A 24,033-nucleotide genomic window follows, 5' to 3' on the forward strand; every position below is an offset into this window, starting at 1 on the left:
GGCAGAGTGAGGCAGCTCGGAAGGGGATGCAGAGAGGATCCAGAGCTGCTGGATCCCCGCAGGAGCCGGGCAATGCCACCAGCTGTGCTCCACCAAGCCCTTGCCTGAGTCTCGCAGCAGGACGACGATGCTGGAGTAACACCCCGCTCCATATACTGGCTTTTTTTATCTAGGGTTTGTTTATCTGGAATCATCAAACAGCGTGGGACATGAGGAGCCGGGCCATGGGAACCTCTGAGGTTTAACAAGCCCAAGAGCTGAAGCTGCACTCGAGGCGAGGTGACCCCCGGGGTGAATCCAGGCTGGGGATAAAGGGCAGCTCTGGAAGAAGGACTTTAGGATGCTGGTGGGGAGGCCTCGCCACAGGTCTCCCAGAGAAGAGACCCTGACGTGTCCAGGGCCAGAATGGATGGGGCTTGGAACAAGCTGGTCCAGTGGAAGGTGCCCCCGACCATGGCAGGAGTTGGGAGTGGATTACCGCTCGGGCCCATACCGACACTGCCCATTCCCCGTCTCTGCCACGCCACCCCTCACTCCGCACCAGCTCCGCACCCCGAGGGCAGCGGGCGGCGCTCTGACCCCGGGGCGGCGCCTCCGCCGCGCTCCCCTCAGGCGGTCCCGCCCCCCGCGCGCACCCATTGGCTGATCCTCTCCGCCGCGCGCTCCCATTGGCCGCGCCGCCCGCCCGTCCTCCGCGGTTTGTTTGGTCGCGTGGACCTGTCAAGCCCGGCGTGGAGCGGGGGGGGGGGGCCGGGGGGGGTGAGAGAGACGCAGAGACACCGAGACCCGAGAGAAGGGTGGGGCGCCCCCCCCCGGCGGTCCCACGTGGCAGCGCCCGGCGCCCCGACGGGGCGGGCGGGACCCCCGCGCCCCGTGAGGCCCCCCCGGCGCGGGGCCAGCGACATCCGGGCCCTCGGCTCGCCACAGCCGCCGAGCCGCCCGCAGCCGCGGGCCAGCGCCGCCGGACGGGGCGGGCGGTGCCGCGGACCCCGGCGCGGGGCTCTGTCCGTCGCCATCCGCCGCCGCTGCCCGCCTCGAGGTGCGCGGAGCTGCCGCGCCCCGCCCCGTCCCGTCCCGATGCTCCCCTGGCTGCGCCGCCCGCGGATCCCTCCCTGCTGATTCGTTTTGGACGGTAAGTTCTGGTTTTGTGTGTATATCTGCCCGCTGTTTTGCTCGCTGTCTTAAAATAAAGCTCCGTTTCCTCCCCGCCGGGATGGCCGGGGGGGAGCCGCTGCCTTCCCCGACGGGGGCGGACCGGGGGTCCCTCAGGACCCTCCTGCGGGGGGCGGCGGCGGCGGCGGCGCCCCCTCCCTCATCTCCCCTCCCCTGCCGTCCCTCCCTCCGTCCCTCCCGGTGCCAGGGGACCGTGCCCGGTCCTGCCGCTGGGTCCCCGAGCTGCGGCAGCACCGCGCAGAGGCAGCGCTGCTGTCACCGGCGCTCCCGGCTCCCAGGTCGGATATTCCCCCGTTCTTCCTCTCCGGCGCTCGTTAGCTTCTGTTGATGAATTGCTTTTTTTTTTTTTTTGATTGATTAGTATTAGTAATTTTTTATTAATATCCCCCGGATCGTGGCAAAACTTTCGCCCGAGTTCCCGCTGCCTGCGGGGGCTGGCGGTGCAGCCGGTGCCGCTCCGCCGAGCGCTCCTGACGTTTGGGATCAACTTGCAGGATCGGCTTTTCCCTGCAGTGAGGGACGGGATGCGCGGGGTGATCCCGGACTATCCCGTCCCATCCCATCCCATCCCATCCCATCCCATCCCATCCCATCCCATCCCATCCCATCCCATCCCATCCCATCCCATCCCATCCCATCCCATCCCATCCCATCCTTTCTCCTCTGCACCTCGCATCGGGACAGGGACCCGACGGCTCGGGATCCCCCATTGCTGGGAAGCCCTCTGTGGGTTTTTATTCCGCTTTTCACCCTGCCGGTGCCTGTGCGAGCTGGGAGGCGGCTGTGGCTCCTGTCCAGGGTGGCACCTCGGGCGAGGCGCTGTCCCCGCTGATGCCGAGAGCCTCACGCTGTGTCGCCGTGTCTCCTAGGTCTGCCCGGCGCTGGAGCATCCCCCGGAGAGCCCCGCATCCCGGCGGCAGCACCGAGCCTCGGCGATGCGGTACGTCTGCTGCTGCGGGCAGGACTGGGCTTCCCGGAGAGCGGGGAGGCTGGCTGTGTGCCCGGGCTGCGGGGCTTAGGGACAGGTGGGCCTGGAGGAGAGCGTCCCTGGGATGGGGAGCCCGGGGAGTGTGGGGTCAGCATCCCGGGGATGGGCATGGTGTGGGGCCAGCATCTCTGGGATGTGCTAAACCCAGATTCGGGGAGTGCGGGGTGATCATTTCTGGGGTGTGCTCAGGGTGGGGTGATGATTCCTGGGATGTGCTCAGTCCCAGTGCGGGGAATGTGGGGGGTTAATTTCTGGGATATACTCATTATGGGGCGATGATTCCTGGGATGTGCTCAGTGTGGGGTGATGATCCCTAGGATATGCTCAATGTAAGGGTGACCATCCCTGGGATGTGCTCAGCCCCGGTGTGGGGAGTGTGGGGTGATGATCCCTGGGATGTGCTCAGTGTGGGGTGATGTTCCCTGGGACATACTCAGTATGGGGAGATGATCCCTGGGATGTGCTCAGTGTGGGGTGATGTTCCCTGGGATGTGCTCAGTGTGGGGTGATGTTCCCTGGGGTATACTCAGTATGGGGAGATGATTCCTGGGATGTGCTCAGTGTGGGGTGATGATCCCTGGCATGTGCTCAGCCTCAATGTGGGGAGTGTGGGGTGATGATCCCTGGGATATGCCCAGTGTGGGGTGATGTTCTCTGGGATATGCTCAGTGTGGGGTGATGATTTCTGGGATATGCTCAGTGTGGGGTGATGATCCCTGGGATATGCTCAGTATGGGGAGATGATTCCTGGGATATGCTCAGTGTGGGGTGATGGTCCCTGGGCTGTCCCTGGTGTGCTGTGAGCATCCCTGGGATGTGCTCAGTCCTGCCGGGCATGGGGCAAGCATCCCAGCTGGCGTGGGTGCTTTTCCAGCTCCCTTGCCGTGGCACAGCCGTGGTATCCCCAAATGTCCCCGCTGTCCCCTGGCTGCACTGCTGTGCAGCAGGAGAGGGAGCTCACACCCAGTGGCTGAGCAGGAGGGGGACAGGGCCCCTGTGTGGGGTCCTGGGAGCCCCCTGCCCCCTGAAGGAGGGGAACCCCCTTCCTCTGAGCCCCCCTTCCCACCAGCCCTCGCCGCAGCTCCGGCGCTGAATTTCCTCCGAGCCCTCCTGCCCATATTGTGCTATTGATTGCTGAGCTGAACTTCCTCCCGAAATCATTAAAGCTTAAAAAATTGATGGCACAATAGAGCCCTTTATTAGCCACATAACTTTTCTTGCTTTCTTCCTTTCTTCTTGGGGTTTTTTTTTTTTTTAATCAACACAAAAGGGCAGAGCCTGAGCTCAGATTTGTGTCCTGTGTCCCTGTGAGAGCTGGGCAGCGTGCCCTCCTCCACCCCAGCTACCCATCAGCACAGCCGTGCCAGGCTATTTATTAGGAAAAATGGCAAAGATGGAATCGATGCGTGCAGGTCTTTTTTTTCTTTTCTCCTTTAATCCCAGCCTCCTCTCTTTGCAGCCTTCAGATAGGTCTATTTATTCTTGCTCTTGTAAATAAAAATATTTGAATGGGGACTGTAATATTTTATTCCCTGTCGTGTCTATCCTTCGGTCTAATGACGGCTGAGTTCTTGCTTGGTATTAACTTACCATTTTAGTAACAGTTGAGTTTTCCTGAAGGAAATCCCTCTGGGCTGGCCATTACTGTGTCATTGTATAACACAGCAGAAAGATGGATTACCTGGATGGATCTCCTCCAGCGTGACTTCACCAAGTGACAGGCTTCAGCTAATTTATCCCCGCTCCTGTTGCAATTGTTGGGATGGGGTTTATAGCTTCTAGGAAATATTTGCAGAGTCTCTGGGCGTACAATTGTAAATATAGGCACTGATTTGCCAGGTGGGACTGCTGGCAGCATCCTGCTTCATTGTGAAGCCCGAGCTCCTGGAGTCAAGTTAAACCCCTATGACTTCTCCTTTAGTGGGGAAATACAAAGTTTTTACTTTTCTGGTTATTCAGAGAGGTTTTAAGATGTGCTTGGGTGCGTCTGAGTGGAGGCAAGAGAAAGAGGCAGGAAAAAAAAGTACATTTATATGTGTGAGTGTGTTCAGGTGTAAAATAAATCTCACGATTTCGAAGCCAATATAGCATTTTGTTGAAGGATCCCTCAGCAGTCCTGTGCTGGAGCAGGGATTGAAAGTCATGTAGAGGGGACACTGCCTGGCTGCGTGGCCTTGGGCCAGTCATTTATCTTCTCTGCTGCAGTGTCAGTATCTCAGGAGCGTGGCTGCCTGTGCTGGCCCATTTTCTGCTAGCCCTGTCTCAGTGCTGCACACTGTCCCTCTCCTCCTCACCACAGCTTTCATGAGGCACCCTGCTACTTGTAATGCTCTGCATCAGGCTGGAGACCCCTGAGTGCCAAGTATCCCCCCCAAAAATGCTTCCCTGCTAGGACAGGAGCAATGGGTGCATCCCTCTGTGCTGCCTGCTTGTCAGAAAGAAATCAGATTTGTTCTGGGTAATGCCATCCACTCTGTGCCCCCGTTTGTCATCCCTGCAGAATATGGTGTGCTGCTGCCGAGAATGATGAAGCTGTAGAACAAGAATAGCTCAGAGGGGTTTGTGTTTGCAGATGACACTGAGCTGAGTGTGGCTGACGTGCCTGAGTGATGGGATGCCATCCAGAGGGACCTGGACAAGCTCGAGAAGTGGGCCCAAGGGAGCCTCATGAGCAGGGCCATCTTCAACTGGCTGCTCCATACCCCATCCAGCCTGGCCTTGGACACTGCCAGGGATCCAGGGGCAGCCACAGCTGCTCTGGGAAACCTCCCCACCCTCCCAGCCAGCCTCCCCAGCCTCCAAGATCCCAAAATGTGTGCCTGCCCTGTGGCAGTGCAGCCATGGCCTGTGTGCTGTCCCTGCAGGCCTTGTCCCCAGTGCCTGGGCAGCTCTCCTGGAGCCCCTGCAGGCCCTGGCAGGGGCTCTCAGGTGTCCCTGCAGCCTTCTCTTGTGCAGGGGAGCAGCCCCAGCTGTGCCAGGCTGGCTCCAGAGCAGAGGGGCTCCAGCCCTGGCAGCATCTCTGTGCCTCCTCTGCACTGGCTGCAGCAGCTCCACGTCCTTCCTGTGCTGAGGATTCCCAAGCTTGACTCCAGGTGGGGTCTCACCAGAGAGGAGCAGATGAAATTAAAATTTGAAAAAAAAATTTAAAAGGTCTGAGCTTGCCTAGACTGGGGATTTTTATAAAAATCACGTGGCTGAAGGCAAATTTGGGATTTCAGTCTGTGTGAAACCCCCCTCCTTTGGGGCTTGCCCAGGGCATCCCTGTAGTCCCAGCCTCTGTCCCACTGCAGTGTCACATTCTCCTCAGCAGTGAGGACTTTCTGTTCTCTTCTCTTCTCTTGCCACGCTCCAGAAGCTTATACAATTTTTTTGGCGCTTTTCCCTGAAGTCATTATTCTGGGTAACATGGCTTGTTTGTTTATGCTTTTTGGTTTTAATCATACTTCTTTTTTTTTTTTTTATAATTTATTTATTGTGTCTGAAAAGCTTCAGGGCTTCCTTTCTACTCCCCCACTCCCAGATGGTTGCCTATTAAAAAACCAAGGAAATATTAGAATAAAAAAGGAAATAGTTTGGTTCTGTTATGAATGAAGTTTGGCTTTTCCAGATTGGGTATGGGAGAGAAAAAGAAGGGCAGAGAAGGAAGTATCAGGTGTGTTTGGAGGGAAAAGTGTGTCCTGCCCTGTATTTTCATCTCTGCTAAGTTTGTGCCACTCATTTTACAGCACTCCTATGAAAAGGGATCTGGGTTTTTCTTTGCCTTTTATCTCACCATGACCAGCTCAAAGAAACAACAGTCACTCTTCTCATTAATCTGTTTCGTTTATTTAATGAGACATTAGTTATCCATTACTGTCACTGGGAGGTGTCTTGCTTATTTACTGGTTGGTTGAAAAGTCTTTGCATGAGGTTTCTTGGGGGAGCAAGAAGCAGGTGGGTGGGGAGTGGTGGCCCTTGTCAGGCTGCTGGCTCCTGCTCCAGCAGTTCTCCAGCACCAGAGGGAGTTGCTCCAAGAACAGGGCTCAGAAGAAAGAACTAAAAGGGTGGGGTGCCACTGCCACCTTGTCCAGGTGACAAGGAGAGCCAGGAGACAGCTCTGCTGCAGTTGTGGTACAATTCCTAGGGAGCAGTGCTGGGATATTGGCAGACCTTCATGCCCTGGAGGTCCTGCCCACCCTGGTGACACTTTGTCAGGTGTGGCTCGGCGTGGCAGCAGCTTGGTGGATGTGCACATGCAGGTGTTTCATGGGATGAACATCTGGCATGGACACAGGAGGTGTCACACACCCCAGGGGTGCTGCTGGACCACGTCAGCCTGCTTCTGGACATTGTGCTGGCTTCATCAGGGCCACACCTCACCAGGCCAGAGCTGGGGTGTTGCAAATGCAGCTGCTGCACTGCGCCCCAGCAGCAGGGCTTGCACGCTGCCTCGGGGTGCTTTTGGAGCAGAGGAGAGCTGGGGCTGATAGCATCTCATCCTGCTGGTCCATACAAACCAGCACTGGGGCATGTGTTTAATGCTCCTGTAGGAAGGCAGGTCTCCAGGGCAGCTGGGGAGGGTGTCACAGCTAGGACAAACCACAGGGACAAGATGAGATGGCCTCCAGTTGCACCAGGACAGTTTAGATTCCATATTAGTGAAAATTTTTTCACGGAGTCTTGGCAAATGTTGACATGGTCTGCCCAGGGCAGTGGTGGAGTCCCCATCCCTGGAGGGATTTAGAAGCCATATGGATATGGCACCTGGAGACAGTGGGTTGGTGTTGGGCTTGCCTGTGCTGGGGGGATGGTAGGACTCAATTTCAGAGAGCTTTTGCAGGCTTAAAAAAGGAATTCCGTGGTTCTTTGATCTGAGGCTGGCTTTAGAGAGGCTTGTAGTTCCTGCTGGCCTGTAGTTGTTCATGGTCTAGGTGTGTTTATGGCATACACACCTCCATTTGAGGGAGGACATGGTGGCCCCATGCTTTGCCACAGGTGGGGCTTCTGTGCCTCTTCTGGTTAAACATTTAGACAGGTTCTCTGTGCATCAGAGCTGGGGTTGCTTTGCTGGGGTTTTCTTCCTTGGGATTTGAGGACATTCTCTGCCTTTACAGCCATTCCCCACCAACGCCAGCCAGGATGCTTCCTGTTCTCCTGTGTGATCTGTAGAGCTGCTGTTGTCTCTTGCTGCTGCTGTCAGGCTGCATATTGATGGCGCAGCCTCAGTCATGGTTGGCACCTGAATGAATTACAGCAATACAAATAAATAAGAGAAGAAATAGTATTTGCGAGAGCAATGGGTTGAAGATCTAACATTTATGCAGCGCCATTCATCAGAAATGACACACAAATGCTCTGTAAACTCACACATGCACATAAAACGCTGCACTCAAGCTTCAGGGTAGTGTCAGCTGTTTAATAACAAAGCTGCACCATGGTTCAGGACCCTAAATGCAAAATTACTTATTCTTCTTGTAGCTGCAGGGAAGATTTGGGTCCACAGATAGCGTGAACCCTATTGGAAACTATTGGACACGCCTATGGACATAATATGTGGACTTTTTATTTATGTCTTTCATGGGTAAAATCAGCAGCTCTGTGGCTTATCTGGAAGTTGTTGCCTTTTCCAGCCAAGAGAAATGGTCTCCTTTGGGTTGTTGGGTGCATGATGCTGTAGAAAGTTATAGAATGGTTTGGGCTGGAAGGGAGCTTAAAGGTCATCCAGTCCCATCCCCTGCCATGGGCAGGGACAGCTTCCATTGTCCCAGGTTGCTCCCAGCCCCATCCAGCCTTGGACACTGCCAGGGATCCAGGGGCAGCCACAGCTGCTCTGGGCACCCTGGGCCAGGGCCTGCCCACCCTCCCAGCCACCAATTCCTGCCCAACATCCCAAAATGTGTGCCTGCCCTGTGGCAGTGCAGCCATGGCCTGTGTGCTGTCCCTGCAGGCCTTGTCCCCAGTGCCTGGGCAGCTCTCCTGGAGCCCCTGCAGGCCCTGGCAGGGGCTCTCAGGTGTCCCTGCAGCCTTCTCTTGTGCAGGGGAGCAGCCCCAGCTGTGCCAGGCTGGCTCCAGAGCAGAGGGGCTCCAGCCCTGGCAGCATCTCCGTGCCTCCTCTGGACTCATTCCAGCAGCTCCCTGACCTTCCTGTGCTGGGGACCCCAGCTCTGCAGGTAAGGTGTTCCCTGAGCACAGAGTAGAGAGGGCAGAATTTTCTCCCTTACCTGCCAGTCAAGCCCTAAGCAGCCTTATGAGTTACTGATTGGCTGAGAAGAAACTGAAGAAAAGTGAAAAGTGAAGCCTCTCAACTTGCTGTTGCTGCTTTTTGCAGATCTTCTGTCTAGTGGGCACAGTATCTGCCAGTCTGCAAGGTGGCCTTTGCCCTGTGGGACCTCTTGGACTCTGTTCCTGGGGACAGGAGCCTTTTCAGTGCTGTGGGAGCCTTTTCATTCCATCATGTTTAAGAGCACACATCAGAGGAGGAGGTTGGGAGGGAGGAGAAAAGTTTACTTCTTGCCCCCTCCCTTTTCTTTCCCCTCCATTTTAATAAATAAATCCTGTTTTAACATATTTGTTTGCTCCAGCCTTCTCCTTTCTCCAGGCTTTGTCTAGCTTGAGACCTGAAGATTTGCATGCTTGATCAAGCCTGATGGCAGTAACCAAATCAGCATTAGCAAATGTAGGGACCTCAAGCTAACTGGCAGGAGATAAACTCCATGACTGCCACGGAGATGAGCCCTTCTGTAGAGCCTGTTGTGCCTTGGCACAGGGGCACGAGTCAGAAGCCACTGGCAAGTTTGAGATATGGATCCCTCTGGGGCCTTTGTTTTTGGGTTGCCTTGCTCTGCGGTGAGCGCGCGATCAAAGGGAAGCCGAGAAAAGGGTGGGCAGGAGCATGGTGACCTCCACCAGCTCAGCAGGCTGAAGTCCAGAAGATGTGAGAGAACATATTCGGGGTATTCACTGTCACTTCTGAGTATCTTGGCTAGAAATTAAATGGGAGAAGAGAAGTGTGATTGTTGGGAGTCACTGAGGCTGCTCCGCAGGGGTTTGTGGCCACTGCTGTTGCTGGTCAGCCTGGCCTTTGTGAGCTGTCCTCTTCTTTGGATGTTTCCACTTTGGAGTTTCTTTTGGGGCTGGAATTCTATACTGGGGACCTTGATCTTCTCTCCAGCCCAAAGGCACCAGGCATTGTCATCATTTGGGCTTGTCCTGTGCAGGGCCAGGAGTGGGGCTTTGATGGTCCTTGTGGGTCTTTCCAGGTCAGGGTGTTCATTCTGTTCTTCTGTGGTTGGTGCAGGGCTGGTGCTGGCGGGTGCCCTGGATTAATTAAATTAATGTCTGATATGCAGTTGTTTGTTTTCCCCACAAGAAGATAAACACTTCTTGGGCAGCCTGATCGGAAGCACAGAGTTGCCATGTGAATTGTAAGCAGGACACAAGCGGCAGGGTTTTTTTTTTTAACTGTTTCAAACTATTAGGCTGTAAAATGAGTCCTTGCATAACATGTAATTAATACTGCAGTGTGTTGATTTCCCATGTTCAGGTTTTAAGGTTAAAGTGACCCAGGACAGAGAGGCTTCACTGAACAGACGTGGACATGTAAATTAATGGTATCAGGTTAGACATGACCCACTTTAGGTTCTTCAAAATATGAAAAAGAGTGTTAATTTTTTGTGATGCTGATGCAACTTGAGTATCCCATTTAAGTAGATTTGTCTGTGCATGTATGTATATACTCCTGTAACACAGTCTGTGTTACGTTTTGATGCCTTTTAAGGTCTTCTGTAGAATGGTTTGGGTTGGCAGGATTCTCAAAGCTCATCCAGGACACTTTCCACTATCCCAGGTTGCTCCAACCCATGTCCATCCTGGCTTTGGAAACTTCCAGGGATGGGGCAGCCACAGCTTCTCTGGGAAACCTGTGCCAGGGCCCTCTCCACCCTCACAGGGAAGGATTTCTTTGTAACATCTAATCTAAATTTAAAACTCTGGCTTTAAAACCTATCACTATATGCCTGTGTGAAAAGTCCCTTTCCATCTTTTTTATAAGCTCCCTTTAAATATTGAAAGGAACATATCTGTGGGTCTTCAGGAGGAACAGAGAAGCAGATCATTTTACCTCCTCTAAAATAGTCTAAAAATGGGGTGCTATGTGTAGCACAGCTGAAAGTAGTGATTTTTTTTTTTTGGGTCACCTCGACTGGGAGCCTGGTATGCTTGAAAACTATAAAATAAAAAGTTCTCTAAATTTTCCATAACTGCAATTCCCCCATGTTATTTTCACATGTTGCAACAATTTGTACTTTAAAAGCACCATTTTAGTAAAGCTTAATATTGCCTCTCCTGTGTTTTAGACTTGCATAGTTGTGCAAGAGATAATTGCCTGTTTGGGAGACAAAAAAGCTAATTTTGCCTCAGGCCCTGTAGTTTTTCGTAACAAAGTTGGTCCTTGTTGGGAAGCAGCTTGCAAGTGGTGAGAGTGTGGATGAGTCTGGAGGGGCACAAATGGGTGGATGATCTGCAGGTGTGGTTTAAAAAAAAAAAAAACAACAAAAAACCAAACCCCAACCCACAAACCATTTTTTTCTGCCACACTGAATGCTGGTGAACACCTTTTCCTTTCGCCCTTTGCCTCATCTGATGCTGCACCATGAGCTCGTGGGGATGGGGACATCTCTGGGGGTTTTGGCAGCCACCCTGGTGGGTTCAGCGTGGGTTGTGCGCCCTCGGTGTATTTGCAGTTGTGTGTTTGCATCCCATTTGCTCTTATGCCATTTTTATTGGTATTAGGGGGTGTTTTTAAGTGGTTTCCAGCATGCAGACGTTCAGACAGTGCGCCCTGGGGCTGGCGGCTCCTTTCAGTGCTTCCCCAGGGCTCCCCACACTGCACTGGCCCCGGGGCTGGTGGTGCCTGGGCTGACTAAGGAGTGTCTGGTGACTCATGTCCTGGGGACACCCAGGTGACTGAGGTGACCCAGAGGGGTAAATCTTCCTCCCATCTCCATGCTCCATGCTCGGGATTGTCCTCTCCTGCTCCCCCGTCTCCAGTGTCTCCATCACTCTGACCTTGTGCTGTGGGTCTTCCTCAGACTCCATTGCCAGGATGATCCTTTCCCCACCTTCCCATGGGCTCTCCTCCTCCCTCCCCAGAGGCAGAGCTCCCTGTCCAGCCCTGTCATGGTCAGGTCCTTCATCAGCTGAGCAAGAGGAGGCTCTGCTGCAGGCATGGCAGGTTGGCTGGCCAGCCACACCGATAGGTTATCAATAGTAATTAATTAAGAATGTAACAAGGTTGTGTATCTGCATGGAGCAGCTTTTCTCTGTGGATGAGGGATGGGTGCTGATGAGGAGATTGTGATAGGTGACTGCTGCATGGCTGGGCTTGGAAGGGGCTGTGCTGGTGCTGCCACTGGATGCTGTTTTCCACAAGAACTATGGTCAGGTTTTGCTCTTCCTCAGAGCTGGAGGTGCTCGAAATGAGTCTCCATGGAGGGCAAAAGGAAAAGAGAATCCTCCTCAGCCCAGACTGAGCACTGCAGAGCCCCATGAGCAAGGTTTGCAGCCCTTCTTGTTCCAGATTGGATCCATGTAGAAGTGGCAGGTCTTCAGTCCTTCCTTAGGCTGTTCCTCACCCAGGTGTACTCAGCAAGGTGACTTTATGTCGGCTGGTGCGATGTCAGCTGAGACACCTGCACCATTTCTGACCCTCTTCTGCCTTTATGTTTTGTTTGCAAAAGGGCTGTAGCTCACTGGGGCTCACTCAGACCTGACAAGGCACTGAAATCCCCAAGCCATGTGCTTCTTGCCCATCCTCCTCTGTGCTGGTGGTAGTGGTGGAATTGCACATTAACCCTACAAAAATTAATTTAATGGGAAGAAGCTTATTTCCATCAACCAACCCACTGTCCTCCATCTGATAGTAAACTAATGATGGGAGTGAAGAGCTGGTTTATTTTTTATTGTTTTGGCTTTAAACTTTGGAAGTTGTTAGTTGAGGAAGGAATAAAAGGGAAAGCACTGAGTTTTCCTTAAAGAGGAAAAACCTCTGGCTTGCAGAAGAATAAAAATACAACCTGGATACATCTGCTGCAATAGCTAATTTTGGGGTCTTTTTGTTGTTTACAGCTTCTAGCACTGAGGGCCCCAGCCAGCTGTGGGATGGACAGAAGGTTTTATAGCTCAGGTGTCTGTAAGAGTGAGAGCTGGGCTGAAGGGCTGCTGTGATGGTTTGTACCAGCTGAAGGTGGAGGGAACCTCATGGCCAGGGACGCCTTCCACTGTCCCAGAGTGCTCCAAGCCCCATCCAGCCTGGCCTGGGCACTGCCAGGGATCCAGGGGCAGCCACAGCTGCTCTGGGCACCCTGGGCCAGGGCCTGCCCACCCTCCCAGGGAGGAATTTCGTCCTTATGATGTGCGCTCATGTGGTGCAGGAAGAGAACTTGTATCTGTGGACAGTTGTTTAGTTGGGGTTCCTCTGGGGTTTTTGTTTTTAATGAGATGCACCATCAGTATAGGTATGTACAATAGAGATTTTTGTCGCTTTCGGGGTGGGCTGCTTAATTTTTCTGAAAATGGGTTTGTGACTTGCTTGTTTTCGTTATGCTGGAAGCAAGGAATGGGAGGTGGCCCAGATACAGAGAGAGTTTTGGCTGAGTATTAAAGTGTTGGCTCTGGTCCTTTTACAAGGGGAGACACAATAGGTAAACCTATAATACCAAAACACCAGGGAAAAGAGAAGAGATCGAAAAAAAACATGTGATATGGTGGGGTGAAACTTCAGAAGTTGTTTGGGCATTTGGGAGATGGTTCATGAGCTGCTGGTGAAGGATCTGTCCTAGGACAAGCCTCAGGTGTGTGGAAGGAGGAGACAAGACCTTGGAGACAGGATTGCCCCAATGATGGACGCTGGGAAAATCCCACAGCTGTTGTGAAGGAGGGACCACTGATACAGGAGCAGAAGAGGTGAGAGTCAAGGGGTTGCAAAACACCCAAGTTTTGAGCTTAACCTTGGAAAAACGAGGCCAAAAAGTTTTTAAGTCTTTATTTTTCCAGAGAGTGCAGCCAGGACTCTGCTGGCTCTTTGGGAGACAGGGTTTGGGGAGGCCACCAGTGTGGGCACCTGGGCTGGTGTGTGCTGGGTGTCACCTTGCACACTGGCAGGGCTGGGGGACGCTGCCTGTCCCCCCCTGCCCACGGCATTTCCCTGACAGCTCTGGTGAGAGCAGCAGAGCGGGGTGTTCCTGCACCTGGGCTCTGCTGCCCAGCCAGACCCAGCAATGGGTGGCCTCGTGGCTGTGATTCCTAATTAAAAAGCAGGGAGAAACCTGAGGAGCATGAAAGTGTAAGCCTGATGCTAAAGCAGACCAGATGCTGCTCAGATCACGATGCCCCACGGTCCACTGGAGCGAGGATGGGGAGGCAGTCACCTGTACCCTGCTTGGGGGTGGCAGGGGGTCGAGGGGAGCGAGAGCACAAGGCAGAGTAGTCCCTTTTTGGTTTTTCTTTTTCCTCGGGAGCGTTTTGGTCTCGCCCCTGGACAAAAGCAGGATAGTGTGGTGTGTCATTTCCTCCCCGGCAGCCATTCAGCCTGGCACCATGTGGGCTCTGCCACCCCCTCCCCTGCCCCGGGCACAGATTGCTCCTTGTTCCAGTTGTCTGTACCACCCAGGGCTTCCTTTCCAAGTTTTCTCACACCCTTTTATAGCTGCGCAGAAGAAAGCTTTAAAGCCACACAAAGGAGGAACCAAGCAGGCAGGAGGGATATCTTTAAAAAGCAGGCGTGTTTCTCTGCAGAGCCACGGTGGTGTAGAAAAGCTGGGTGAGCTCTGGCGATGCCCAGCACGAAGAACAGGTTCGGCCCTTGTCTCATAGCCAGGGGAGCAGCTGGCCATGTGTGCTCTGTGTCCCTGACTTTTTAAATGTGAAGTCAGCTCTTCACACCCCAGGTTTTGGTTTTTTTTTTGTTTTCAGATCCCAGTGCAGGCGCAGGGACAGGCTGGGAGGAGCAGGTCCTAAGCGGGGTGAATCTGAGCTGGGGAGCCCTGGATGGGCACCTGGTTGGGTGCAGTGGCCCCGATGCTCTTGGTGAAAGCATCAGCTACAGTTGTGTCTTGTACATTTTGGGGATGATGTCCAAGACCAGCTTCCCTGTTCCTCATGCACAGAAAGAGCATTAGACTGTCCTGCTTTCTTTTTCTCATGTTTCTCTTGATCAGCAGCTCATTTCACCGAGGACCTGCCCCAGAGGCAGGACCTTTCGCCCTCACCAGTTTGCTTAGGTGGCAATCAAACAAATGACCTGGAGGCAAGCAGCAATTCATTACAGCCCTCATTTAGCATGCAATAAAATGTGCCGTATACCTTGTCTTCTGATCAATAAGTTGTATATTATACACGAGTCAATGTGTTTACATCACAAGGAGGCTTCTCGCTGCCTCCTTTCTGCTGGGCTCTCTTGGCCTGGGATGATGGATCGACGCTGGGATGATGGGGAGGGATATTGTTAAACAGTAATTGGTTACTGAATTATTTAGCTGCACAATCCCTGTAGCAGCAACACCGCCATTCAGCGCTTAACTTGCAACTGTCTCGGGTGAGGAGCAAATACAGGGCCCTGCAAGCTCAATGGAGCCGAGGCAGAATAATTCTGTAAGACTGTGCTTTAAAAAAGAGGTTTACAGTTATTTTGGCCTTATGCAGTGGGAAGTGTATGCTGATTGCTTACAGGCTGCAGCCTTTTAATTTGTAAGCTGGACATTTCTGCTTCTTTGATAAGGAAAAAGTCATGTTGATCCATTGCAGGTTTCCCAGATTAAAGGTGAGCATCTCCCTGCACTCTCTGACTCCATTGGTGTTAGTTAGAGATGCAGCTGGGTTGTATTGGGTTCCTGTCCTGGGTCCCTGCAAGAAATGGGCTGATTCACAAAGCAACCTGACTTGGCAGGCAGAAAACCCAACCCAAATGAAATGTTGCTCTCCTCAAAACCTTATTGCATGGGCGTGCATCTGGCTGAACAGCACCAGCCCATCCCACGCCTGGTTCCACAGTGGTGATGCTCTCCTTGCACTAACCTGCATCAGAACCTCACCACACACTCTTTCCTCCTGAATTTTCAGGCTGGCAATTGCTGAAAGTCCTCTGCTTCTGAGATGCACTGAGAAAATCTTCCAGCAGATTCTGCTCCAGAACAAAACTGCTCTTGGTTTGTGTTTCCCTACATATTGCAGGCAGCAGAGCCAGGAAGGAAGGCACTGCACACTGACACCTCTTTGTACCAAGTCCCCTGTGAGAGCAGCCCTTCTCTTGAAGCTGTTCCCTTTCCTCCCCTGCCAGGCAGTTCCTTTTGTCCCTTTGGTGCCTGTGTGTGTAGGAGTATGTAAGAATGATCTGGTGACTCTTCAGGATTTGGTTGGAATTGGCCTGAGATCTGGTGGTTTGAACTTAATTCTTCCTTGTAGGTGCTGCATGTGTTCTCAGTGTGGATGGCAAGAGCCTGATTTGATGCTCTTCTGTTTTAACTAAAAGCCCAAAGCTTTTATTTTGCTCCTGTGGGTGGATGACAAGCTGGGAGGGATGGTGGGGAAGGCGGTGCAGGCTGTTTGCAGGGTGCTGTTCTCAAGCTGGTTGTCCCAGCAGTGCCTGGTGTTTGCCATGGGATGGGCTGTTCCCTCACTGCTTTGTTTGAGTTCATTTGGCACTGAGGAATAGGACGTTCCCCTAATTTAGGAGTGAGGAATGTCATCCATGGCACACCCCAGAGCAGAAGAGGGTCTCCCTGAGCATCACCAGGGACCTGCAGCTAAAACTTTCCCATCCATCATGTAGGCAAGACCACCACTGGATGCTCTGTTGACTTTCCCAAGCACAATTTGGTTATTTCTATTAATTTTACTAACTTGCTCCAGTGCCTGGAATATGCAGCACTGGGACAGGGCTCCGCTTTGCTGCATAGGGCATAAATATTCTGCTCAAAAGTCCCAAATGCCCTTGTCCAGTCCCACAGCAGGAGGTTTGATGCTTGCCAGTCCAGCCCAGCTTTGTTTTTCCTCCCCTTCTTGCAATTCTTGTAACTCTGTGTAACCAAGAGCAGGATCCAGCCCTGTGATTCAGACCTTCCCAAAGACACATCTCGGGGAAGATGAATCTCCCTAATGGAAGCTGGGCTAGAGAACAGCTGCGACTTTGAAGCCCTGGTCCCAAATAAACTAGGGAGATCTGGGAGGCTTGTAACTTTCTGAGCAAGTGATGTATAAAGCTAAATAGTTGCAATTAACTTCAAAGCATGAAACTGTCCAAGCAAAAACAGTTCGAGCAAAAGAAAAGAAAAAAGAAAATACACATTCCTAGCTTTATGTTAAAAATGAATTGACTTTCATGTCACATTAGCTGTGCCTTTATTATAATGAAGATTTTTTAAAATTCTGAATTGTAATGGGTGACTGATAATGAAGTTCTCCCTTTCCTTGGAGTAGTGTGGTTCTGTCACTGGAGGGAGCTGCCTGAAGCTGGTATGTTAGGAAACAGGGTTATTGTTGTGTAAATCAGTGTGAGGTCACTTAATTAAACACAGCCAGGGCTTTGTGGGTCTCTGAAGACCGCAGTGGAGAGGTGGCTGAAGCAGAGGGGGTGGCAGGGCTGGTGCAAGGGATGGGGACAGAGCCTTTGGCACAGTCCCTATAGACCTGTACTTGATCTGCCTTGTAGCTGATGGAATCTGGCATGGATGGGTGGATGGATGGAGAGCATGGGAAGACCACAGGGAGCTTTAAACTTTGCCCACCTCTCCGTGTGGGTTTTTTTGGGGTGCTGCCTGGGCCCTGTGTGTGCTCCCCAAGCCTGGAGGATCTGGCTGGTGCTTCCCAGGCACCCTCCAGCAGCCCGGGCAGTGCAGCCCCACTGTCTCCTTCCTGCACGGAAATGCCGGGTGAGTTTCTTCCGAAACAAACTCCACGTTGGCAAGGCAGCCCCGTCTCTGTTTCATGCATCCTTGCCTTCAGTGTGGGGCTGGAGCTTGCATCCCAGGAAAATAATACACGTCCAGGAGGCCAAGACAAACACTGTCTGCCTGCTTTTTTTTACGACCTCTTATTGCTCCTCCCAGCCGTCACCACTATTCCCTTAATAAGGGACTTTTTGATCTCCAGAGGGAACTTCCTCACTTCTCAGGGTTAAAACCAAGGTGGCTGGCAAAGGGAAGGCCTGGAGAAACAGGGGACTCCTGCTCCCTGCAACCCTTTGCATGCCAGTGTTTTGATTTAGAACCTCATTCTGGCTGAGAACTAGGGATGATCAGGTTTTTAACTGCCCGAAGGCAGAGATGGAATATTGGGAAGAAATTCTTTGGGTGGTGAGGCCCTGGCACAGGTTTCTCAGAGCTGCTGTGGTTGCCCCTGGATTCCTGGAAGTGTCCAAGGCCAGGTTGGATGGGGCTTGGGACAGCCCAGGATAGTGGAAGGTGTCCCTGCTGGTAGTTGAGGTGGTGTGTAAGGTCCCATCCAACCCAAACCATGCTGTGGTCCTGTGGAAAGGACTGTTAGGTTTTAGTGGAAATGCAGGCAGTGCATTTTGATGAGAGGTGAGATGCTCCAGGTGCCAGCCGTCTCCCCCAGGACTAACCCAGCAGCAAGTCTCATCCTGGTGACTTCAGGCACAGATGGTGGCCCCAAAACCCCCAGGGCCCTGTGAAAACCCTACCAGGAACATTGGGTAGATGCAAATGTTTCAGCCCAAACCTTGGGACTGCAGCATCAGCATTCTACTTGAAGCTCCAACTTCTGGTACCAGATGATGGGTGGGCTGCCCACCCTGGTCAGTGGACTGAAGGGGAGAGCAGGGTGAACTTCTGTCTTCATGGTTTGGAGTAGAAGCTCTGAATCTTGTCTGCCATTCAGACTTAGAGGCAAAGAAGTAATTTGTTTAAGCCATGGGAATTTTTTTCGTTTGGAAACTGCCAGGGGGGTTTTGAGCCTCTAGGGCTTGCAGTTCCAAGTGTGACAATTAAAAGTTTGGGGGTATTTAGTGAACTCTGCATAGCTGTTTTTCCTCTTTCATAGCTCCATCATACCTTCTAATTAATTCTCTTTAATTGCTTTTAATTTCCTTTCCTCCTTATTTCTCCTTCCGTATAACTAGTGCTGTCATCCTTTTAGTTTGCCTTTCATGTTGGAGACTCTCTATTTGATTTCGTTTCATCCACATTGTGTCTTGCAGCTATTTCATTCCTGGAAAGCTCCAGCTCCAGAGATAAAATCTAAGTGGATTCAGAGAACCTGAAAGGATCGCATGCTTCATGGCTTTCCCCTCAGTAATATGGGAGATAAACAGGATGTAATAAAGGATCCATCCCTCCTTGGAAAAGGGCCATTTCCCGTCACCTGTATTTTTGTGGTACCATCATGCCAGGGATGCTCTTAGTCACTGGTGACAAGATAAAGAGGCTGCTGGTCCCTGGTGCTGGCGGGTGTCTGAGGCTGGAACGGGCCCTGGGATGACACACTGTCTCTTGATTTACCACCACTGCTCTTCCCAGCAGCATTCCCACTGCTGGGACGTGGTCTGGCAGCCTGCTGGCAGCCCTGGTCCCTGCCTGGATGGAGGGGACACAGGGAGGGTGGCAGCATGCTGGTTTTGGCCAGATAAGGTCAAGTTATTAAAATCTTGACATTTATCCTTGAGAGCTTTTGGTTTTAACGTGCACCAAGGGCGCTGTGTGTTTTGACTGAGGTACTTTCCAGCCCAGTCAAAAAAAAAAAAATAGAAGTGAGCAAAACCTCTTTTGTACACTCAGAAGAGTCCTGAGGGGTTGGATGTATAGGTGACTGTCAGCAGAGCTCCATGTAATTTGGTCAATATTCACCATCTGAAGAGCTCCATGGAAGTTGGTCAATATTCACCTTTTGAGGAGCTGGCTGCAGGGTGGGAATTGTAGATCAAAGTTTTTCTTGAGTGGGAATCAAATTGCTTTGTCTATTCTAGCATTTTTTTTCCTGCTGCTTCCCCATGCATAATGGCATTTTAACACTGCCTGCCTTGATGTTTTTCACCCAACAGGGCTAAGTGAGGGCTTCCTCTCTTTCTTTTCCTTGGAAAAAATGACCAGCAGCATCTAGTTCTGTCTGGAGTTGGTCCAGTTGCCTGCATTATGTTGTAATGCTGGTAAAACCGTGGAGGAGTTAACGCTGGGATCATGAGGAATGTGGCTGGAACTGCCAGCTGGGGACTTTGGTGGTGGGGAAAGTTCCAGTACTCTGGCTGGGGAATGGAAGGTAGCATGGAGCACCAAGGGCTGCCCCAGCTGCTGTGAGCTGGGGGCATGCACCTCTGCTAGGATTGGGTTGTGGGGCAGTTCTTTAGAACCTGGTGAAGAAACTTTGGGCTAATTAAGGTGCTGGAAGGAAGGAAGGAAGGAAGGAAGGAAGGAAGGAAGGAAGGAAGGAAGGAAGGAAGGAAGGAAGGAAGGAAGGAAGGAAGGAAGGAAGGAAGGAAGGAAGGAAGGAAGGAAACAGCTGAATTTATGTGGAAATTGATAGTAGAAGAAGCTGTGGGAGGAACGTGATCCCAGGACTTCGAGGTGCCAAGAAGAGCAGAGCTAGAGACAAACAACTTCTACCACCAAAAAGACTGACTCACGCTGCCTTGGAAGTTTGTAATGGATTATTGGTGTTATTTTACTGGCAGTGTGAATGGCAGTAGAAGCGGTTGAGCCTTGGAGGGTCCCCAGGCAGCCCTCCCTGAGTCAGTAGCCTGTTCTGGTGGGTGTCTGTCGTGGTGAGTTGGTGCAGCAGAAGGGGTGGGAGATCCTCAGGGCTGGTCAGTGAGCTGTAGGGTCTGGTTTTTCAGATTCTAGCAGCCAGAAGTCCCCTTTTAGGAGGATACAGAACTAATGAGGTTTTAGTGAAGTATCCTTTTTTGATAGGGGAGAATTCCCACAGCTCTCTGCTCTGTCCAGGTGGGACCAAGCTGTGGGCAGGAGCTGGTGGCCTCCAGGTTAGCCCTGGGGCTGTCCCCGCTGTCTGGGAGCCTGGGACTGAAGTGGCTCTGGGCCAGGCAGTCACTAGGATGTACTATTTTGCAATAAACTGATCTGAGCACTTTGTGCCTTTGCATTTGAGTGTGAATCATCCTGGTGAGAACTGAGAGTGAGCAATCTCTGGAGATGGCAGTGGGGCAGGTTGGTGGCAGCCCCGGGCTGGGTGGCAGTTGTGGGGGAGCCTCCTTGTCCCCATCCTGTCTGGGCATGTCCTTGTGGCTGAATCTGGGGCTGAGGGACAGCAGCTGCATGCAGACTTGACCCCTGGTCCTAAGAGCAACATCTTGGATCCTTGGTGGAATTAGGGAATAGTTGAATAGTTAGGGTTGGAAGATTGTCTTCTCCAACCCTCTGCAATGAGGAGGGATGTCTTGAAAAAGACCAGGTTGCTCACAGCCCCACCCAGCCTGACCTTGAACACTTCCAGGGATGGAGCAGCCTGAACTTCTTGGGGTAACCTGTGCTAGGACATCACCATCCTCCATGTAAAAATTGCATCCTTCTTCCTAGCTAAAACTTACCTTCTCTAAATTTAAAATCATCATTGTGATAGGCCCTGCTGAAAGGTTTGTCTCCATCTTTCTTAGAAACCTCTTTTAGCTACTGGCAGGTGCTCTAAGAGAGAAAAAGGGTCTCTCTTCTCCAGGTGAACACCACCAGCCTGGCTCCAGAGCAGAGGGGATCCTTGGAGCATCTCTGTGGCTTCCTCCAGCAGGTCCAAGCAGCAGGATCCTTCTCCAGGGTGTGATGAGGAGATGCATAAAAATGCTCTTTGGCATAAAAAGCCACCACAAAAAAAGTTTCGGGGAGCCAGCCTTGGGCTACAGCCCCACCCTGGGAGCTTGGCAGACCCTGCATCCCCCCGAGCCAGACAGGATGCTTTATTTCCTCACAGCCGGGCTCCCGGCCGAGCATCCCTCGGCACTGCGCTCCCGACTCTTCCCGCTCCCATCTTAATAACCATAAAGATCGGGGTTGCCAAGGTCTTCCCGTTGCTATAGTGAGATTAGATAGGGCAAAGTGCTGCATTTCCCTCTGCTGAGGGGAGAAATCACTCCCATCCCTTCCCTGGGCTTCACCAGCCGGGTTTTTTTCCCATCCACCAGCAGCTACTAATTGCACCTGAAAGACGCGCCACATATTTCATTGCAATTAATACTTCATAGCTTTAAAAAAAAAAAAAAAGGGGAATTAAAAAAAATAAAAATTTAATTATCGAGGCATTTTCTCCTGGAACCAACTTAAAGAGACTCTCTGGCTGGAACGAGTTTGCAGTGCTAAACTGTGAAGTTAAAATATTTATCTTCATAAACACGTCACTCGAGCCGTGCTACTCCTCACAGGGTCATTAGCAAGAGGCACGTTAGTCCAATCAGGAGGTGCCTGGGAGACAGAGATTTGCCTTTTGCTTCTGGGCGGGGTTAGGAGATGATTTATTAAACGAATTTGAGAGCTGTGAGTCTGGCCAGACCTCTGAGTCAAACCGCTGTAGGAAAAAAAAGAAAAAAAAAATCTCACCAGCTGGAGCTTCTGCAGGCAGAAGATGGGGTGCAGTCATTTCGGTACTGTTGGTTTGCTGATGTGGAGGTGTTCTCCCCAAAAACTCCCGAGGACGTACAGCAACTGATCCAGGGAGCCGTCGTATTGCAGGAGGTAGTTTGCAATTTTAATTTTCTTAGGTTTAATTTTAGTTTTCTCAGGTTTTATTTTCACTTTCTCAGTTTTTGCTTTAATTTCCTTGGTGCACCTGCGGGGCTTGGGTGGGTTTATGTAAGAATTCAGGTGATATTTCCCTGAGTGCAGGAGCACACAGCTTAGGGCATGGCATGTCGTCACACCCCTCCACCTCCTCTTTTGGGTTTAAAATGTTGGTTTTGAGGCTGTGAAGTTTAACCCCTGTAACCCAGTACCAGACATGCCCTGGAGAGTGATGCCTGCTCAGCATGTGGGGAGGGGATGGAGGGTTTAGGTAATAATGTGGTTTTTGGACTTGAGGTTGTATTTTGTGCTTTTGGGTGCTGGCATGGCAGGACATGGAATGGAGTGAAGGACATGGATCTTCTGGAAGTGTGGTGCACTTCCCAAAACTAATTTCTTTCCTGGGGAGCCAGAGGTGTTTGTGTCTGTAAACTTCTCTGCTCCTGAGAGTGGGGAGGAACATGCAAGGGGAGAGCTCGTGGTGGCCCCATATCCTGGGAGAAGGTCCTTGGCTGAGACAGTGGCAGAGCCTGGTAAAGATTACTCAGGCTGTAGATCTGTCACTGGGTTTTCCCCCTCTGAAATCCCCTCCTGCTCCTTGGGTCCCCATCAATTTATTTATACAAACCACACGGGCAGTGTCACAGGGTCTGGCCAAGATTGTTTCAGGGTCTTGCACGCGAGTTGATGCACGGGGCTCACCCCTTTCTGCAGCTTGGGTAGGGGGAGAGGGGTTGAAGAAGTGTGTGATACCTGCCAAGTAGCACAAGTTTAGAACAGAGGAAAGCAAAGAGAAATATGTTGTTGGTAGTGTGGAAAGGCTTTTGTGTCCCATCCTCTGTGCAGAGAGATGGAGCCTGAGCAAGGGCAGAAATACATCAGCCTTCCTTCCCAAAAGCAAACCTCCACTTTGAGTGAAATTTTTGGAATCAGATCTGAGCAGCACTTGGAGCTGTTTTCACAAAGAGGACTGCTGCTAGAGACCCCGTTTGCTGTAGGAAACCAGTTCCTGCAGGCATTTTCCAGTAGGTCCCAGTTTGTGCCATCTGCCCTCCTCTCTCCCAGTCTCTGTCTGCTGACCTCCCCTGGATGTGCTGAGCCTCACAGCCTGAGGTGTCTGTTAGGTGGGCTTTCCTTTTCTTTGCTGGCGGATTTGCAGTAGCAAAGATCACTTGATGTTTGACTTTCTGGTCTGCTCTGCTTCAGCAACCTCAAATCTTGATTCTTTCTTCGTGCCCACCGCTGGTCTTGGCTTGAGGGTGGACTGGGAAGCACCCAGTGCTCTCCAGGTGCTCTGTTCATGTGTTTTTTTTGACAGGTCTATAATGATTTCACCTGATCCTCTTCCAGCAGTGATGGCACGGGGTGTGCTCAGCACTGGTCACTTGAAGGAGGTGTATTTAAGGGCTACACCCTGGTGGTAAATGAAAGGCTGATAATTCTGTGATTGGGCAGAGCCATCCTGCCAGACAAACCCAGATCTTTTGGCTGCAGCAGGACCTAACCACCATTTCTGGGGAGTTTTGTTGGCTGCCCTTTTCCAGCAGAAGGTTCCTGCTGCTTGCAGCTGCCACATCCTTGCCTTACAGGAACCTTTTGAAGGGGCTTCTTCTTCACCATGGTGGGGCCAAGTAGCTGGTGTCCCAGGCAGGTGGACCTGCATGATTTCTGGACTCAGTCCTGTGCCTTTTTGATGTGAAACAGAGGAGGGAGTCCCTGGTGTGTGCTCCCAGTTTGACTTCTGTGTCTTCAGAAGTTGTCTTCTTCACAACTTCTGCAGTTGTGACTCCATATGGGGAAGGGACCTGGTAAATCCTTGGCCCTGGAATGAAACCCACCTGTGGATGTCCACGTGAGGAAATCTCTGGAAAGCCACGTGGTTGCTGTTGGTGGAGTGAGTTTATTACAGTTTAGGGGAGAAGGGTGTTTTGGGAATGTGCAGACCTTGCTATAAGATGCCCTAGGTGTTCCCAGGGATGTTTAAAACTTACTGGGATTTTTAGGGAAGGACCAAAAGTACAGAAAATGAGGGATCAGAGGACTGGTGAAGAATACATGAGGGGAAAATAAAGAGAATAAATAAAGCAGAATAAAACCAGCTTCCCTTCATGTGGGGATAAGGATGGGGATGTCACAGCTGGGGTGAGGGCTGGATCTTGATGGCTA

General features: G+C 51.7%; 1 protein-coding gene across 2 annotated transcripts in view; it reads left to right on the plus strand.

The window, feature by feature from the left end:
- Positions 1-973: 973 nt before the first annotated feature.
- The window catches only part of ZBTB7C (zinc finger and BTB domain containing 7C), a 154,879-nt gene continuing 131,819 nt past the window's right edge, over positions 974-24,033 (plus strand). The window contains exons 1-2 of one of the 2 annotated variants that reach the window (XM_064404011.1): positions 974-1,132; positions 2,043-2,113. The gene's annotated coding sequence lies outside the window, so the exon portion shown is untranslated. Of the gene's footprint in view, positions 1,133-2,042; positions 2,114-21,606; positions 21,823-24,033 lie in introns of those variants that run through there. The other variant, XM_064404013.1, reaches the window with a different exon arrangement.

The sequence above is a fragment of the Passer domesticus genome, chromosome Z (assembly GCF_036417665.1).
Source record: "Passer domesticus isolate bPasDom1 chromosome Z, bPasDom1.hap1, whole genome shotgun sequence".
Taxonomy (NCBI): Eukaryota; Metazoa; Chordata; class Aves; order Passeriformes; family Passeridae; genus Passer; species Passer domesticus.